General features: G+C 37.5%; 1 protein-coding gene across 4 annotated transcripts in view; it reads right to left on the bottom strand.

Moving 5' to 3' along the window:
• LOC106878652 (TBC1 domain family member 22B) overlaps nt 1–6,790 on the bottom strand; it is a 107,253-nt gene that overhangs the window by 11,911 nt on the left and 88,552 nt on the right. The window lies entirely within an intron of this gene.

Raw genomic sequence — 6,790 nt, forward strand, 5'->3', positions numbered from 1 at the left:
ATATATATATATATATATATAGATATATATGAGGATGAAGGGTCCTTCCTGAGCTACAGGCTCATAAGACTGGTTTCCCAGATCTGGTAGCATATATATTTACCCCTGGATAGGATGCTGTTCCATTACAGGATTACTCATTTTTAGTCAGCTGAGGGGACTGGAGCAACATGAAATGAAGTATTTTGCTCAAGGATACAATGCATTGCCAGGTCCAGGAATCGAAACTACAATCTTATGATCATGAGTGCAACACCCTAACGACTAGGCTACACAAACACACGTAATTATATAAAGAGGGTAAAAAAAGTTGTAACATCACCTGCAGGATTCAAACATTGCATCAGTTGTAAAATGTATAGTTGTACTAATCACTACAAAAACACTACATACACACACACACACACACACAATCATCATCATTGGTGTTTAACATCTGTTTTTCCATGCTTGCATGGGTTAGACAGGTCTTCTTCAGCAAAACATCTCAACACTTGTGGCGCTTTTGTCATCTCCTTCATGAGGGTCAACAGTACCCTAAGATCACATCTAATCACCTCCTCTTGGTCTTCTTTCTACTTGGACCATTTGACCATTCTTTACCCAACTGCCATACTCCATAAGCAATACATATCCACACCAGCAAAATCTCTTCTCTTGCACACCACAGACAATTCCTCTTACATCCAGTTTGCTCTCTCTCTCTCTATCTCTCTCTCTCTCTCTCTCTCTCTATACTTGTGAAGAATCACTTATTCAAAAATGCTAAAATACTTCTCAGTGTTAATACTGCCTCGATCATTAATATATATATATTTTGACAAGCACACTGGCTAATTGCAACACCAGTGCCTATTCTAGCACTGACATTCTTTATATCGCTGGCAGGGAGATGAGTCACTACTATCTCCAGTCGTCAAACATCCATCATTGATGAAACCAAAGACGGTCAGAATCCTGTAATCTGATGGTCTCTGGGGGGTGGCAAGGATTAATCTCCCCACTAGTGAGATAAACAAGAGTGCATCTGACACTAAAAGCCAATATGAGAGGTTCTCTCATGGTATCTACCTGCAGTATAGTTTGTTCTAACAGAACATCCATATTTAAGTGGGGGATAAAAATTACCTCTTGCTAAACTGATAATTATAATGATGATAATGTCCCTGCACTGCAGGCTGCAGCTGCCTGGGTCACGCATTCATGCCCCAGTTACACTTACATGCAACCTACTTTGCTGCATGAAGTCATCTACTGCCACCTGCTTCTGCATCTACCCTTCAATGCCTAACTCCGCACAATGGTTATAATGCTTCCTTTTACCTTGCTGGTGTGTCAGAGCCAACTGCAAACGTACATCATCTGCATTTTATACCCATGTTATGCTAATGTAGAATATCACACGTGCACATGCATTCTATGAGCAGCAGTTAGTTTATTCAGAGAAAGATGGAATCTCTGCAAGTCGGGTTAAGGGCTCATAGAACATTTTCAAATGCATCCCTATTTTAGCAATCATGTTTTCGGGACACTTATTTCCATTGCTGAACATACATATTTACATGATGGGCTTCTTCAAGGTTTCAATTAAATTTCTATTCATGATGCATTTGGTTAACCTAAGGCTACAACAAAGAACAGTAGCTCAAAGAGCCATGCAGCATGAATCAAATCTAGAACCACACGGCTGCAAAGCAAAACTTCTTAATCACAGAACCATACCTGCAATATATTTTCATGCATTCAGACATTATGCTTTTAAGCTTCAAAGTTAGGGGCAGGTTTCTAGACTAATTTAAAACAAAGGAAGTTAGTAAAATTATATACATATTTATATGTAATTCCATGATGCATTTCAGCTTAACCAAGATTTAGGTTAGGTTAATCGCAGGAAGGACACCCACCCACCCCACCTCCACAAAACAAGGATGCTGAAACCATGCAGTTATTTCAACCAAATAAACATGCATCCACGTGAGGCTTTACAACTGTCTAAAAAAAAACAAAAAAAATTTCCAACAAGATTCAAGACTCAGTCTCCAACCGTTTCCTTTCCAACAATCATAAACATTGGTTTCTTATTTTACCACAAAGACTATTTCGTCTAATTCGTTTAGCCTTTTCAGGCAAAACTGACTGAGACCGCTCTTCATAGTATGACGCTATTTTCCTGTTTTAAAATTATTTAAATCAAAACTTCCCATTGAAATTTCATGTTAATTTATGGTCCAAACCATGGCTTAATAATGACACAGTTATTTTACCAAATTCTTCATCGTGTTTTCAAAATTAATTGAAACAAAGACAATGCATTTCAACAGAAATATGACAATAAAAAGATTAAACAGACAAGAATTCAAAATGATGCCTTTGTTACCTATTTATCAAACTACAAATGACAGCTAAGTCCCTGAGCACTAAATAGTTGTGATTAATGAATCTGGAAAGGTTTTTAACTCAGAAACATTATGTATAAAACTGGAAACCACAGAACATTTCATCTTGATCACACTGTTCCTACTATTCTTACAAAGAAACAAAGTCTTTCATTTATTGTTTATGGACATAATTGACTGTCCCTCAGTATATTACAGGTATCTAAGAGAAAAATGAAAGGCGGAAAGAAACGAGTTGGTATCAAGATTTAATAATAATGGTTTCAAATTTTGGCACAAGGCCAACAATTTTGGGGAAGTGGCTAAGTTGATTACATCAACCCCAGTGCTCAACTGGTACTTATTTTATTGGCCTCAAAAGGATGAAAGGTAAAGTTGATCATGGCCACATTTGAACTCAGAATGTTCAGAGTCAGAAGAAATGCAGCTAAGCATTTTTTTCCCCCGGAATGCTAACAATTCTGCTAGCTCGTTGCCTTAATAATAATAAAAATAATCCTTACTGCTAAAGGCACAAGGCTCGAAATTTTGGAGGAGGGGACTAGTCGATTACATTGACCCCACTGGTACCTAATTTATCGACCCCAAAAGGATGAAAGGCAAAGTCAACCAAGGAATATAAACTCAGAACATGAAGACAAACAAAATGCTGCTAAGCCTTTTGCCCAGCATGGTAACATTTCTGCCAGCTCACTGCGTTAAATAATAACAATGATAATAATAATAATAATAGCTGAAACAGAGCCAGGGCATGTTTCTGATTGGCAAATGATCTTTCCAGAATACAACATTGGTTTCATCACAGTTCCACACAAGGTTGAGGTAGAGAGATGCAATCTGGTACTGAAGATTAGCCACAAGGATTTAGCTCTCATGTTTTACACTGATTAAAGGCTTATGGGTTGTATTGTGTTAATGGAGATCCTAAAATCTCTCGGAGCCAATCCTTTCAGCTGTGAGGAAAGGTGATACAATTCACCATTGTCGTCAGAGGATGCAAGATATGATTAGCAACCATTTTCTAATTGGTCACAACTGTCACTATCATTGTCACCACCACCACCACCATCACCACCATCACATGATCAGGAAAGAAGCACTGAAAAGTTACACCCTTCTATCTAACCTATAAGAATGGATACCTCTATCCCACCACTCTCCTCCAATTATGGTAAAAGGAAATAGTTACCCACTGTTAATTAACACATGAAAATAGGGAAAATAAAACAAATCAGCCTAATTACCTTACTATGAGACATTTTCTTTCCTTTTATTTTATTTTTTGCTAACATATTTGATGACAATAAAAAAAAATTTACGTTAAAGCAAAATATATAAATATGAATAGTAATAGGATTTCAAAGCTTCTTTTGTGTAAAACAATACAATGAAGAATTCTTTAACTTACCTGCCAGAAGTTATTGTGAAAAAAGATGATTAAACAAACAAAACTGGTTGACATATTAGATAAATATTTTGGCACAAGGCCAGCAATTTCGAGGGCAGATGTGTAAGTCAATTACATCAAACTCCCCAGTGCTCAACTGGTGCTTATTTTATCAATCCCACAAAGGTGAAAGGAAAAGTCAACCTCAGTGCAATTTGAACTCAGGACACAAAGGCAGACAAATTGCTTAGCAGCATCTTGTCCAGCATGCTAATGATTCTTATTTCTTTATTGCTCAGAAGGGGCTAAACATAGAGGGGACAAACAAGGACAGACAAAGGGATTAAGTTGATTAGATCGACCCCAGTGCGTAACTGGTACTTAATTTATCGACCCTGAAAGGATGAAAGGCAAAGTCGACCTCAGCAAAATTTGAACTCAGAATGTAATGGCAGACGAAATACCGCTAAGCATTTTACCCGGGGTGCTAACGTTTCTGCCAGCTCGCCGCCTTAGACTGGATAAATATATTGAATGATCATATGAAATAGGTTAAAAGCCAAATAACATTGGTTTCAAATTTTGGCACAAGATCGGCAATTCCAGGCAAGGAATTTAGACGATTACATTAACCCCAGTGCTTGACCGGTAGTTGTTTTATCAAACTTGCAAGGATGAAAGGCAAAGTTGACCTTGGTGGAATTTGAACTCAAAATGTATAAAGACAGACAAAATACTGCTAAGCATTTTGCTTGGTGCTTTAATGATTCTTATTTCTTTATTGCCCACAAGGGGCTTAAACATAGAGGGGACAAACAAGGATAGACAAAGGGATTAAGTCGATTACATCGACCGCAGTGCATGACTGGTACTTAGTTTATCGACCCCAAAAGGATGAAAGGCAAAGTTGACCTCGGCGGAATTTGAACTGAGAACGTAAAGACAGACGAAGTACTGCTAAGCATTTCGCCCAGCGTGCTAACGATTCTGCCAGCTCGTCGCCTGGTGTTTTAATGATTCTGCCAGCTCACCACCTTAGATTAGATAAGTATGTTGATAGAATGAATGAAATAGATTAATTAAAAGCCAAGTAATATTGAGACAGAAGGAGTCTAAGTAGGAGAGAGAAAGGAAATAGTGCAAAGAGTATAGAAAACAGAACTAATTGTAACACTGACCCTGATGCCATTCTAAAGGAATCAATTTTGTAATCTAAGCCAATAACAGGTTCATATATTATCTCTATTCAAAAAAGGACAAATTTTCAAAATGTTAGACTCTTTCACTACTCCCAAGAAGTCAACTTGTTGAATTCTTCTACAAACTCCCTCATCACTCTTAAACAGCAAACATCATCGATTGTTGCTTCATTATAGAACACTGGATACCATTAACACTGATATATATTTGTACAATGCAGGAGTTTCAAATGAATTTTATGCTCAATACCAGATGCAAAGGAAAGTGTATATTTTACAGCACTTTTCAATGAGATTGTCAATTTTATTGTGCAAGAGACTAACAATTTATCATCATCATTTAACGTCCATTTTCCATGCTGGCATGGGTTGAACAGTTTGACTGAGGTCAGCCAAGTCAGAAGGCTGCACCAGGCTCCAATCTGATCTGGCAAGGTTTCTACAGTTGGACGCCCTTCCTAATGCCAACTACTCCAAGTTTGTAGTGGGTGCTTTTATGTGCCACCAGCACGGGAGCCAATCAGGCGGCACTAACATCAACCACATCCAGGTGATGCTTTTTATGTGCCACAGGCACAGGAGCCAGTAAGGGGGGGCTGGCATTGACCACATTCCGATGGTGCATATTACGTGCCACTGACAGATTTTTTGGGGTCTTTTTTTTGCTTGCTTAGGGTTTTTTTTTTTTTGCCTACTTACACATTCATGCATCCCCTTCCTTCTGTTTAAAGGCTAAATACTGTCAGAAATGGAATAAAACATGGCAGTTGAGACAATGAAAGAGCCTCTGCAGGGCCATTCAACAAGCTAGGAATAACAACTAAATTTCTCTCAACTAGCTTTAAATAGCTTTAAAAAGGACACAGTGGACAATCTAATCATAGGAACAATAGCTGGAACAATAAGGATGGTCATGGCTGGAATGCCTTCAAATGTTAATCAAAATAATTTCATTTCAGCCTAATTTAATTACTAGAAATAACTCAATAATTCATCATCGATACAATTGACATCAGTTTTTGAGGGCTTCAAGTGGCTTTTGCACAGGTTTGCTCTTACAGAACAAGCGTCCACTTTGTAGGCACTGATGTTACTTTTGCCAGTGTTTCTAGCTAGACTGCTTTGACTGAGGACAAAACCAGAAACTCTTCCTTTTATCAGCCACAGTGACAGACTGGTGTATGTGTGTGTGTGTGTGTGTCCAAGAAATATTCTTACCAGACTTTGTGGCCTGAAGTCTCAGCGACTGTAGTCATATAATCAAAAGACTGGCCTTTCTTTAGATCCTTTTATAGACTCAGTTGCTTGTTCTTAACATTAACCATTCAGCCATGAAGCGAGAGTGACTCCCTATATTTAAACTAGGTTAGACAAAGAATAAGTAACTTGTCAGAAACTACAAGGTAATGCAAAATGAGATTTAACCATTTGGCATTTAAACCAGCCATATCCAGTCCAAATGTTCAATCTGTCTTATGTTCAAACCAGCCAGATCTGGCCTCTCACACATCATCAATATCTCAAAGCTAAGAAATAAGACAGGATTAATTCAAAACCACATGAATAAACAAACATTACATTTGACAGGATAATCTGAACAATTAAACTTATGGTGATGATTATGGTTTCTTTTTTAATTATAAAACTGTCCTTAAAAGAGATGATGCAATCAGAAAATAAAGAACATTGATTTTTAAAAAAATAAACAGCTAAGTTTCTTTCAGCTAAAATTCTCTTAAATTAAGATGTTAAGAGAAATAAAGCGATAATGAAAGGTTTCCAATGATGATATATATATTGGCAGCATG

This window comes from Octopus bimaculoides, chromosome 24 (genome assembly GCF_001194135.2).
Source record: "Octopus bimaculoides isolate UCB-OBI-ISO-001 chromosome 24, ASM119413v2, whole genome shotgun sequence".
Taxonomy (NCBI): domain Eukaryota; kingdom Metazoa; phylum Mollusca; class Cephalopoda; order Octopoda; family Octopodidae; genus Octopus; species Octopus bimaculoides.